The following is a 5,000-nucleotide window of genomic DNA, read 5'->3' as shown; positions in this document are numbered from 1 at the left end:
CGAGGCGGCCCCCCCCCACAGCACGCCTCGCCCTTCGACCACCGCTCACAGACCTTTCCACCCAGCCCTCCGGCAACCGGGTAAGGCAGGGCAGGCCAGACACCGTGGGACGCCCCACGGCTGGCTCGTGCCGGCCGAGAGAGGAGGTGGCACCACCGCCGCGCGCCTGTGCCGTCATCGGGCTCTGGGCACCGGGGAGAAAACACGGCAGGCTCGCCTGCCCCCGGCGGTCTGCATTCGGCTGCCGGCCACAGCGACCGGCTGCCCGCTCGCATTTCCACCCGCTTTGCGGGCTCCAGCTTAAGGCCGGGGAAAGAAAGGGGGGGGAGGGAGAAAAAAAAAAAAAAAACAGAAAAAAAAAAAGGGCGAGGCGGGCCCCCCCACGGCACGCCTCGCCCTTCGACCACCGCTCACAGACCTTTCCACCCAGCCCTCCGGCAACCGGGTAAGGCAGGGCAGGCCGGACACCGTGGGACGCCCCACGGCTGGCTCGTGCCGGCCGAGAGAGGAGGTGGCACCACCACCGCGCGCCTGTGCCGTCATCGGGCTCTGGGCACCGGGGAGAAGACACAGCAGGCCTGCCTCCACCTGCCAGCCACCGCTCAAAGCTCTGCCCGCCTCGCGGGCTCCAGCTTAAGGCCGGAGAAAAAGGACGAGTTGCCGCCAACATCGCCCACTCGGGTCACTGGGCCCTCCGGAACCAGGGAAAGCCACCGCAGGCTTGAAACCCCCGGCCGTCTGCCTCCAGCATACACCGGCAGTAACCTTCGCCGTCATTGGGCCAGCTCAGGAAACAGAGCAAAGGAGAAACCACCGAGGAGGGTGGGACAGCGGCGCCCACCCTTTCCCCAGCCGCGTGCGTTCGAGTGCCGGCAACCGCCGCCAGCCTTTGCCCTGCCCCGCGGGATCGGGCTCAGCACCTCACAGCAGTAGGCAACGACCACCAGAGACTGCAAGTGGCTCCGGCTCTCCGCGGCTGCCAGCAGACCTTCGGGTGCCCTGTGCTGGCTTAGCCGGGGAAGCACCGGGAGGACGACCGTGCCAAGCACTCTGGAAGGTGAGACCAACCGCCACGGAAACGGCTGAGACCGGCTGCCAAAAACCCCCGGTGTCCGGCAGAGCCGCGGGGGTGAGCAGCCGTTCGCTAGTGTTCGCCCTGGTCGCGAGACACCGCTCGCGCCTATAATACGGACAGATACGTCCCCGCCCCCGGCGAGCTCCAAGAGCGCTGCCTATGGCCACCGGGGAGGCGCACCAACCACGCTGCCTTTTACGATGGCGTAGCTGGAGGCAGCGAAAAACAGCGACCCCATCGGCAGCTCCGGGGAGGTGGCAGGGACAACAGGTCTACCTGCCAGACCCGGAACCGCCCAAGTCCCGGCGGAGCCGGGTAGACCAGAGCGCCTGCAGCGGAGCCGGGTAGACCTGAGAGCCCGCCGGGGAGCCGGGTAGACCTGAGAGCCCGCCGCGGAGCCGGGTGGACCTGAGAGCCCGCCGCGGAGCCGGGTAGACCTGATGGCCAACTGCAGAGGCAGACCTGGTGGCGTGTGAAGCAGCCAGGTAGACGTAAAGGCCCGCCGGGCCGGCCCGCTCCTACCCCCGCCACCGCCCGCCGGTCGGCCGGCTGCGGCCTGCAAGCTGCACGGGAACAGGCCCCCGCTGCCGGGCCCGCCGGCCCGTCCCCGGGGCCGCTGGCCCGTCAGGCGCCCCCCCCCGAGGCCGCTCAGCAGGCCCGGGCCCAGGCCCCGCAGTGAACGGGGGCTGCGGGCCGGGCCCGGCCGCCGCGAGGGCCCGGGCCCGGGCCGGCCCGCTCCTGCCCCCCTCCACCGCCCGGCTGCGGCCTGCAAGCTGCACGGGAACAGGCCCCCGCTGCCGGGCCCGCCGGCCCGTCAGGCGCGCCCCCCCCCCCGAGGCCGCTCAGCAGGCCCGGGCCCAGGCCCCGCAGTGAACGGGGGCTGCGGGCCGGGCCCGGCCGCCGCGAGGGCCCGGGCCCGGGCCGGGCCGGCCCGCTCCTGCCCCCGCCACCGCCCGGCTGCGGCCTGCAAGCTGCACGGGAACAGGCCCCCGCTGCCGGGCCCGCCGACCCGTCCCCGGGGCCGCTGGCCCGTCAGGCGCCCCCCCCCCCCGAGGCCGCTCAGCAGGCCCGGGCCCAGGCCCCGCAGTGAACGGGGGCTGCGGGCCGGGCCCGGCCGCCGCGAGGGCCCGGGCCCGGGCCGGGCCGGCCCGCTCCTGCCCCCCTCCACCGCCCGCCGGTCGTGCCGCTGCGGCCTGCAAGCTGCACGGGAACAGGCCCCCGCTGCCGGGCCCGCCGACCCGTCCCCGGGGCCGCTGGCCCGTCAGGCGCCCCCCCCCCGAGGCCGCTCAGCAGGCCCGGGCCCAGGCCCCGCAGTGAACGGGGGCTGCGGGCCGGGCCCGGCCGCCGCGAGGGCCCGAACCGGGCCGGCCCGCTCCTGCCCCCGCCACCGCCCGGCTGCGGCCTGCAAGCTGCACGGGAACAGGCCCCCGCTGCCGGGCCCGCCGGACCGTCCCCGGGGCCGCTGGCCCGTCAGGCGCGCCCCCCCCCCCCCCCCCCCCCGCGGCCGCTCAGCAGGCCCGGGCCCAGGCCCAGGCCCCGCAGTGAACGGCGGCTGCGGACCGGGCCCGGCCGCCGCGAGGGCCCGGGCCGGGCCGGCCCGCTCCTGCCCCCGCCACCGCCCTGGCTGCGGCCTGCAAGCTGCACGGGAACAGGCCCCCGCTGCCGGGCCCGCCGGCCCGTCCCCGGGGCCGCTGGCCCGTCAGGCGCGCCCCCCCCCCCCCCCCCCCCCCCCGCGGCCGCTCAGCAGGCCCGGGCCCAGGCCCAGGCCCCGCAGTGAACGGCGGCTGCGGACCGGGCCCGGCCGCCGCGAGGGCCCGAACCGGGCCGGGCCGGCCCGCTCCTGCCCCCGCCACCGCCCGGCTGCGGCCTGCAAGCTGGCAGCCGCGAGGGCCCGGGCCGGGCCGGCCCGCTCCTGCCCCCGCCACCGCCCGGCTGCGGCCTGCAAGCTGCACGGGAACAGGCCCCCGCTGCCGGGCCCGCCGGCCCGTCAGGCGCGCCCCCCCCCCGAGGCCGCTCAGCAGGCCCGGCCCCAGGCCCCGCAGTGAACGGCGGCTGCGGGCCGGGCCCGGCCGCCGCGAGGGCCCGGGCCGGGCCGGCCCGCTCCTGCCCCCGCCACCGCCCGGCTGCGGCCTGCAAGCTGCACGGGAACAGGCCCCCGCTGCCGGGCCCGCCGGCCCGTCCCCGGGGCCGCTGGCCCGTCAGGCGCGCCCCCCCCCCCCGAGGCCGCTCAGCAGGCCCAGGCCCGGGCCCAGGCCCAGGCCCCGCAGTGAACGGCGGCTGCGGACCGGGCCCGGCCGCCGCGAGGGCCCGAACCGGGCCGGGCCGGCCCGCTCCTGCCCCCGCCACCGCCCGGCTGCGGCCTGCAAGCTGGCAGCCGCGAGGGCCCGGGCCGGGCCGGCCCGCTCCTGCCCCCGCCACCGCCCGTCTGCGGCCTGTAAGCTGCACGGGAACAGGCCCCCGCTGCCGGGCCCGCCGGCCCGTCCCCGGGGCCGCTGGCCCGTCAGGCGCGCCCCCCCCCCCGAGGCCGCTCAGCAGGCCCAGGCCCGGGCCCAGGCCCAGGCCCCGCAGTGAACGGCGGCTGCGGACCGGGCCCGGCCGCCGCGAGGGCCCGAACCGGGCCGGGCCGGCCCGGCCCGCTCCTGCCCCCGCCACCGCCCGGCTGCGGCCTGCAAGCTGGCAGCCGCGAGGGCCCGGGCCGGGCCGGCCCGCTCCTGCCCCCGCCACCGCCCGTCTGCGGCCTGTAAGCTGCACGGGAACAGGCCCCCGCTGCCGGGCCCGCCGGCCCGTCCCCGGGGCCGCTGGCCCGTCAGGCGCGCCCCCCCCCCCGAGGCCGCTCAGCAGGCCCAGGCCCGGGCCCAGGCCCAGGCCCAGGCCCCGCAGTGAACGGCGGCTGCGGGCCGGGCCCGGCCGCCGCGAGGGCCCGAACCGGGCCGGGCCGGCCCGCTCCTGCCCCCGCCACCGCCCGGCTGCGGCCTGCAAGCTGGCAGCCGCGAGGGCCCGGGCCGGGCCGGCCCGCTCCTGCCCCCGCCACCGCCCGTCTGCGGCCTGCAAGCTGCACGGGAACAGGCCCCCGCTGCCGGGCCCGCCGGCCCGTCCCCGGGGCCGCTGGCCCGTCAGGCGCGCCCCCCCCCCCGAGGCCGCTCAGCAGGCCCAGGCCCGGGCCCAGGCCCAGGCCCCGCAGTGAACGGCGGCTGCGGACCGGGCCCGGCCGCCGCGAGGGCCCGGGCCGGGCCGGCCCGCTCCTGCCCCCGCCACCGCCCGGCTGCGGCCTGCAAGCTGCACGGGAACAGGCCCCCGCTGCCGGGCCCGCCGGCCCGTCCCCGGGGCCGCGGGCCCGTCAGGCGCGCCCCCCCCCCCCCGAGGCCGCTCAGCAGGCCCAGGCCCGGGCCCAGGCCCAGGCCCCGCAGTGAACGGCGGCTGCGGACCGGGCCCGGCCGCCGCGAGGGCCCGAACCGGGCCGGGCCGGCCCGCTCCTGCCCCCGCCACCGCCCGGCTGCGGCCTGCAAGCTGGCAGCCGCGAGGGCCCGGGCCGGGCCGGCCCGCTCCTGCCCCCGCCACCGCCCGGCTGCAGCCTGCAAGCTGCACGGGAACAGGCCCCCGCTGCCGGGCCCGCCGGACCGTCCCCGGGGCCGCTGGCCCGTCAGGCGCGCATCCCCCCCCGAGGCCGCTCAGCAGGCCCGGGCCCAGGCCCAGGCCCCGCAGTGAACGGCGGCTGCGGGCCGGGCCTGGCCGCCGCGAGGGCCCGAACCGGGCCGGGCCGGCCCGCTCCTGCCCCCGCCACCGCCCGGCTGCGGCCTGCAAGCTGGCAGCCGCGAGGGCCCGGGCCGGGCCGGCCCGCTCCTGCCCCCGCCACCGCCCTGGCTGCGGCCTGCAAGCTGCACGGGAACAGGCCCCCGCTGCCCCTTGCCCGTAAACTCCTGCTCAA

This window comes from Grus americana, unplaced genomic scaffold (genome assembly GCF_028858705.1).
Source record: "Grus americana isolate bGruAme1 unplaced genomic scaffold, bGruAme1.mat scaffold_77, whole genome shotgun sequence".
NCBI lineage: Eukaryota > Metazoa > Chordata > Aves > Gruiformes > Gruidae > Grus > Grus americana.
The sequence above is the reverse complement of the archived record's forward strand: the minus strand, read 5'-3'. Positions refer to the sequence as shown.